The following is a 7,736-nucleotide window of genomic DNA, read 5'->3' on the forward strand; positions in this document are numbered from 1 at the left end:
CCAGGCGGAGTATCGGGCTCCTCAGCAGGGGGGGGGGGGGGGGGGGTGCGGCGGCGGCAGCAGCGGCGGCCTTATCCTTCTCTCCCAGGTTGTGTTCTCTCCAAAGCCTATACAGCTCACCAGTTGGTTTTTCATCAATCTGCTCTAAGGGGATTCCCACCTTCCTCAGCTCAATCCAGAGCTGTTAGCGAGGAATTTTCTTCACCTCCACTGACATTCCTTTCACCGCTGCCACCTGTTTCGATTTCGGGTGTTCCTCAGTCAAATTAATCAAAGTCTGCAACCCCCTTATAATATCCCTTAGGGAATGGTTCATCCAAGTATCGTATCCTTGCATCAAAAGATTCTTCAAGGGGCCTATCCCTTTGTGGAGAGTGCACTCCCCTGCAGTTCCAATGACTATGACTCGCAGGGGGTCATTGTTTAACTGGTCATACAAAGCTGCCTCAATGAATGCATACCCACTTAATTGTCGTACGCCCCCCCCCCCCCCCCCCCCCCCCCCCCCCCCCCCCCCCACCAAATCTACCCACTTCGGCTCTCTAGCGTGTCGATCCCTGGACAACTCCCAGGCATCCAATGATTTTAACGCCATCCCCATTAGTTGATAAGAGTAATGTCCCGTCAGCCTGGGATCTACCAGTGAAGAGGCCTGGGCTGACTTGTACCACTCCCCTGGGAAGATTTTTGCCATCACTGCTATTGATTCTCTAGGAGTGAAAAATGTGTCTAACCCTTAGGACACTACTCTATTAGCCCACATGCCCCAGGTCTCCTTTACTTCTTTTGTTCAGCCTGCCAGCTCAGTCTGGAGGTCTGTCAGTTTCCAAGGGACCACCTCCCACTCTTGCCCAGCAGGCCCCCCATCTGGCGCTTGGTGTACTTTGGATTTCATAACTGTACTTACCTCTGACTTCTCCGGCGGAGTTGTCTCCACCTCTGTTCCTAAAGAGGAGGGGATAGGTTGGTCATTCTGATCCCCGACCAGATCAGTCACCGCCACCTCTCGCCCCTCCTCTGATTTTGGATCCTCTAAGGGCAACAAAATTCCCACTGCTTCCCACAACAAAGAGATGGCGCCTTCTAGCAATGCCTTCTTCCCTGGTTTTCTGCCCGCCTGCCACTGGCATTCCCTCCACCTGAGGTCCCTTACTCCGGAGGGGGACCATAGATGTACACTCTTACTAAGTTCGGAGAGACTTGTGGTTTTTCCCCGGCATGCGAACATATTTACTGCTCCTCTGACACAGCTGGCCAGGCCATTCCAAGGGGGAGGGGGGGTGCGGTCTCTCATGCCCACATTCTCCACCACTTGTTAGGGGTTCCCTCCCTTCCCAAAGGCGGTAGGTGAGTAACCTACAAGTCACACACCAGGTAAAACTCAAATGTTGCTCTTTATTGTAAGGAAAATCAACAACACACACACACGGTTAATACCATAACAAGTTTATGAGCTGCAAGCGCGTCGGGCTGGAGGAAAGGCACTCCACACCCTATCCCATGTTATTACCCGAAAGGTCTCGGGAACCCCACCCTGCGTCCAGGGTGGTGAGACTACCTCCTTTATCGGGTCCTTAGCCTTGTCCTCCCTGCAGTAGTTCCACCCTGGACCCGGTGCTTCCACTTTATATACACCTTTCCTCCCACCAGTTATCTCCCCTAGAAGTGGGGTTCACTTTTCGCCTTACTGCCTCTTCCGGGATTAAAGCCACGCCGTTATCTCATTTTGCAAGCTGTTATTTCTAAATAAAAATTGCTATCTTTGCACTCTGCTAGGCCCAGGACTTTCCAGGACCATTGGTGGGCCTAGGGCAGTTCCCTTTTTTTCTTCACTCATCAGCAAACTGCAGAAGATGCATTAGGTCATTACCTAGTAGCTTCCAGGTTCTGCAAAACCGACCCCCCATTCAGGGAGTCAGGTTGGCCTCCTCCCAGAGGCTTCCTCAGGTCGGGCCTCACACATCCCTCCACGTTCACAAGGACTCATCACAGAACAGAACAATCACTTTCCACTGATCAAGCCTAATATTTAGGTTGCAAATTAACACAATCACAAATAAAGTGAAATGTGTTAACTTATTTTGTTTAGATGTAAAATGTTCCCCATGAAATCTGTGGACTGGCACATATTATTTTAGTGAATTCAAGTGTAAAATAAAGATGATCCATCCAGTTTTATTACTCATGTTCATGAAATTATATAAATCAAAAAGCTAGATTTTTAAACTCTAATATCACCTTGTTAAAAAAATACAGGTTTATACATTGCCAGTGCGCCTCAAAGATCTCCCTAAAGGTTTCGCTTTCAGTACACAATTTAATTTAACAAAAATTAAAAAGTTTAATGAAGCTTTCTATTTAATCATAAAAGAAAAAAAACAACCCCGTTTAAAACAACAGCAGTGTTTAATCCAATGACTCAATCCACTAGTTTAATATCAATATGAATATGAAAGTACTGTATGCAAATCTGTGTAAAAGTTCAGGAAAGCACTGTGTGCCCGCCTCTGCTCTATTAGGCGCTCTCGTGCAGCCTTAGCCCGGACCATTGATAGAGCCTGTCCTGGGATTGCGGGTGGACCCCAAAGACTACCCTGGCTGATGTCAGGGGATCCCCTTGACTCGCCTACCACGACTTTGAATGGTACCTCAGTGGAGGGGTTCCCCTTCAAGGCAGCTTCCAGGGTTGTCACGCCTCCCGGCGGGCACTCACAGGGCTCCGACCTCCCCTACACCCCGGCCACTCGCCACCTTGGGTTGCTGGTCTTTGGGCCCCTTTGAGTTCTTGACTCCACGCGACCTCTTCCCTTGGCCCGCCAGCCACGCGTCAGTGTCTTCAGGTCGTGACTCTATGTGCAGACTTCGAAGTCCACGGACCTGGGTCCCACTAATCCGAATCCCTAGCGCCCTATCCCAACCACCCTGTGACTTAGCATGCAATTCCCACCACCGTGATAGCCAAAGCAATCCGGCCAGTGGGCCAGGAGGCCACAGAGGGTGCCCTTAGCCTATAGGCCCCATGGATCCCCCTGTGCCTAGGTACCCAGCCCTGGTTGCTCGCCCCACTCGGGTATCGAGTCCCAGTCGTTTATCCTAGGACTGTAGTGGGGCCCGTCTGCTGCTCGTTCCGTCCCTCCTTGGGGTCTTCTGCCGCCCTCCATGGTGATACCCGATGGGTTTCCCGTTGGCCACACACATTACCTCCTCTCCGAGGCTTCACTGCTGGCTTGCAAGTTGACCCCGAGTCGGCTTGCCCGACGCTGCTTTTGCTGCTTCTGTAACCGGCCCCTCTGCCAGTGCCGCTGCCAGCTCTGCTTCAGATGTTGCTGCTGGAGCCTCTGCCAGCGTTGCTGCCGGCTTTGCTACCGGCTTCGCTGCAAGCCCTGCTGTAGGCATCGCTACCGGCTTTGCTGCAGGCTCTGCTGTCGGCATCGCTGCCGACTCTGCCGTCGGCTCCTCCACTGGCGTTGCTGCAGGCTCTGCTGTCGGCTCCTCCGCCGGCGTTGCTGTCGGCTTTACTGCAGGCTCTGCTGTCGGCGTCGCTGCTGACTCTGCCGTTGGTTCTGCTGTCGGAGCCTCTCCCGGCTCCGCCCCCGGCTTCCCATGCTGCCCGATACAGCAACTGAGCCCCTCGGGGTGTGGGCTTCCTCCTCGAGCCTCCGCTCGTCTGCCCTCCCGCTGCACCCTCGGGGCAGCTTTTTATTTCCACCGGGTGGCATCTCCAGCCCACGCTCCCCGGCCCCAGCTGGATATAAGTGCAGCTGATAAGTCGTGGTGGTGGTTTCACAGCGCGTGTTCCTTCCTGCTTTTCGGGCTCTGCAGAAGGTAAGTGGGGCTTTCTTTTTGCTTTGGCCAGGGGTCCTCCTGTAACCCCAGCTCCCCTGGGACACACTGCTAGCTCTTATTTAATTTCTCCCAGTCCAAAATGAGGAAAACAAGGAACTTAAAAAACATCAACTTATTGCTGTCATCTCTTTGCCATTGACAGAAGGCCCATCTGTGTGACAAACTTACCAGGGCAGGCACCAGCACCCTCCCACATTATGCTGCTCCAAACAGGACCTCAACTAAGCTAATTAGATGCCTGTACCACTGCACAAATGCTATTGCATTTCCAGCTCAGGAAGTACCTCCTGTGAAACGGCACAGCTTGTTTGAGGGTACAGCTTCCCGGGGTGAATGGCATGAGTAGCGACCTACTGGAATCATGGTGGAAGCCTGCTGCATGGTGGCTCCTTTAATCTTGCACTTTCCCAGGTGCACCCTCCGTCCCCACACTGACTGGCAGAGGAGCCTCACTGTTCACTCCTAATCAGCAGGGAGGCAAAAACCACAGTTTTAATTATGGCACGGTTTTTGCCTCTCGGCTGATCAGCACAGAGCAACAGGGCTGTTGGGTCAGCCAATCAGCAGCAGGAGGCAAAAACCATGTCATATTTAAAACCATGGTTTTTGCCTCCCCTCCGATCAGGAGTGAGTGGTGAGTGGTACAGCCTCTCTGGCAATCAGGGGTGGGGTGCACAGGGGAAACTGCAAGATTAAAGGAGCTACTATGCAGCACACTTCCACCATGACTTTGGTAGGTCCCTAGGCATGAGGATGTAGGCAGCAGGGAAATCCAAGAGGTATCCTTGCTGACATCCTGCTTTCAGATATAGCTTGTAAGCATATGCTTGCCTGGCTTGGGTTCTGTGGCTTGGCAGAGGCATGGCTTTCACGCTCATAAGCAATTCTATATACTCAAATAATAGTCAAAGACACTATGAAATCAGGGTAAGTCATTCCAAACTTAGCAAAACAAATGGTTCTCAATGGTTCCAGATATCGTCAATACCAATGGTTCTGAACCTTTTCAAACTCAAGACACCCCTCTTGTTAGACTTAAGGCACTCCTTAGAAAATAGTAATTCTTAAGTTTTTCACTCTTTTTTTGACTAGAGAAATAATAGAGCAATTTTTCTGTTGCAAAGAACTCAGAAAGGTCACAGTAGTTCAGAATGTTTTCAACACTACATATTCCTATTTGAAACCTTTGGCTTTATATTGTGTGGCATCCTTGAAAGGATTTCAAGGTACCCCAGGGGACCATGACACCTGGTAAGAATCACTGGTCAACACATTCTTCTTTTTCCTCTATTACTATGCAAGGAAAGTTAATCTAGGTCAGTGATTCTCAATCCTCAGACCATGGTGAGTCAGCTGCTGGACCAGAAGTGACCACAGACAGACAAACCACAGCCCCCCAGAGCCGGGCAGAGGCCGTGGCTCTTTCCACAGGGTCCACGGCAGCACAGGGTTTGCACCCCATCTCCCCCCCCCCCCCCCCCCCCCCCCCACCCCCCCCCCCCCCCCCCCCCCCCCCCCCCCCCGGGGGATGGGGGTATCCTTACCTCTCTTCTAGTCAGGAATTCCAGCTGCAGTTGGCTGCGACTGCTGGGCTGCAGTTTGCCAGCCTACAGCCACTTTCAGGCCACAGTTTGCTGGGCCGTGGCATAAAAACTTTGGGAACCCCTGATCTAGGTTAATTCTAAAGTATAAAACTTCAACCACAGGCTTGCAATACCCCAAGCTATCTCCAAGTTTTATACATACCCAGTGCCTACAAAGCCTGGAGCTTGCAGTCACCTAAACATGAGGTGGACTACAAGTAATACTATTTGTATTCTGGTAACACCTAACATGCTATAGGCACTCTTCATACACCCCAAAGGCCAAACCCCAACCCTAACACTTACCATCTAAGGCTCCAATCTAAGCTAAGGAAGCAGGATCAGAGCCAAGGCAATATACAAAGACTGGCAGAAAGCAGGGCAGGGTGCTTTCTAATGCAGACTAATAAGTGGTTTAGAAGTACATAACATGTTTATGTTTATGCTATGAATGCTACAACTTGAATAGCCTACTATATAGGATAAAGCAAGCTGCAGTCTATGAAAGCTCATGACTCGCTGAACAAGTTTCTTCAGAAAGTACCACCCTGCCCTAGATTCTGCCTCTCTCTCATAGGCATTGATATATTCCAGGATAATATCCCTGACCAAGCTCAGAGGGCGTTTATACACATACTCCAGGTGGCGTGGGGGGGGGAGTGCTTTAACTAGCGCAGCTCTGAGAGCCGCACTAAATAAATGCGCCCGGAGCATCACGTGTATCAGTCGGTGTTCCTGTGCTGAAAAATGACAGCAGGGTGCTTTGCATTAAAGCTCATCCAACAAGCTTTAGTTTAAAGCACCCAGGTGCCATTTTTCAGCATGGGGATGCTGATACACGTGATGCTGAAGACTGCTGGAGAGTGGTAATTTCTACACTCCAGCAGTCTCAATTAATCAAGTCTGCTTGGATGCTCTGGAATTACAGCATGTAGGAGCAGGCTCTCTGCACACAAATAGGAGCACAGAGAGCAGAACAGAAGGAAATACAAGAGCTACCATGAGAGAAAGACAAGAGGGTGGTCAGGACAGGTAACCACTGAAACGGAGCAGGAAGGCAGATGGCAGTTCACCAGTCACAACAGAGAAGCACAGTGTAAACAAAACTGCGTACAGTTTTGCTTCTGAGGTTAATACACTTCAAATAACAGGAAGAATACAAGGCTAACAGATAGATCTGAAAGGCTCTGTCCACATTTGGATTTTGTAAATCCCATTTTCCCTTCCACAGCAAAGATAACAAACAACCGGTTTATGCACAGGGCTGACAGAGAGGATGACAGCGCAAGAGCGAGGCTGCAGCTGTGACAGTCCAGAAAGTATGTGAGAGGCAACCGTTTCTTAGGGTGGCATCTTTTATTGAACCAACTTTGGTCCATATAGTTGGTCCAAAGTCAGACAAGCTTTCAAAGACAAGATATCCTTCTTGCATTGGAAAGCTTCATCCCAACTACGCAGTCAATCCAGTAAAAGATATGGCCTGAAGAAATCCTTGCCTCGGAGGGAGAAATGCCATTGCAAACAGTGGCAGAGTACAGGGCAGGCAAGATTAACACACTTGAAATAACATGAAAAAGAAAGGGCCAAGCGAAAGGCTCTGCCCCCATTCGATATTGGACAAACGCGCCCTCTCTTCAGCAGCAGCAAAGCTTGCTCCCAATCCAGCATGGGGCGGCAGGGGACGAGGCCGGGAAGGGGCAGGAGATGGGGCCGGGGGCCCGCTGTGAAGCTCACCGGATTGACAGAAGAAAGTTGCGCGGAGACGGAAGCACCTGCCGAGGCGGGCAGCCGCTGGAGCAGCCCCGCGCAGTATGGCACAGGGAGGGGGGAGGGGAGTCTGCGGGCCGGGCTGTGGGGGCCGCGCCCGCCACCCCGGCCTCTCGCCCCGTCTGACCAACCGACTGCCCGCGCACCCGCCCTACCTGGGGGCAGAGGTAATCGGGGCGGCGCCGCTGCCGCTGCCAGCGGGCCGCTCGCTCATCCTCCTGCGGCGGCAGTTGGGCTCTGCTCCGCGCCCCCCACAACCCTCGGCTCCGTCCTACCAGCCCGCAGTCGACCCACTGGAACGTCATTGCGGGACTTCCGGCCGCGCCGGCGGATAGCTAGCGCGGCGCTTCCACCACTCCGTTGCATACCGGGCACTTCCGGTGCCGCTGGTCTGTCCCCGAAAGGGGCCCCCGGTCTGCGTTCCGCCGCGTTTTTTCGTTCCCGCCTTCTGTGGGGTTTGCCTGCCTCCCAACGCTGCGATCCTTTTTGTAACTGTACGTCCATTCAAACCTTTGTACAATACAATGTACAGGCAACAGT

General features: G+C 51.9%; 1 protein-coding gene across 4 annotated transcripts in view; it reads right to left on the reverse strand.

Annotated features, from left to right (window-relative positions):
- CLCN3 (chloride voltage-gated channel 3) overlaps positions 1–7,537 on the reverse strand; it is a 148,534-nt gene extending 140,997 nt beyond the window's left edge. For 3 of the 4 annotated variants that reach the window (XM_006026207.3, XM_006026202.3, XM_006026205.3), the window contains exon 1: positions 7,352–7,536. The gene's annotated coding sequence lies outside the window, so the exon portion shown is untranslated. Of the gene's footprint in view, positions 1–7,351 lie in introns of all 4 variants that reach the window. The other variant, XM_006026201.3, reaches the window with a different exon arrangement.
- Positions 7,538–7,736: the final 199 nt, after the last annotated feature.

This window comes from Alligator sinensis, unplaced genomic scaffold (assembly GCF_000455745.1).
Source record: "Alligator sinensis unplaced genomic scaffold, ASM45574v1 scaffold512_2, whole genome shotgun sequence".
Taxonomy (NCBI): domain Eukaryota; kingdom Metazoa; phylum Chordata; order Crocodylia; family Alligatoridae; genus Alligator; species Alligator sinensis.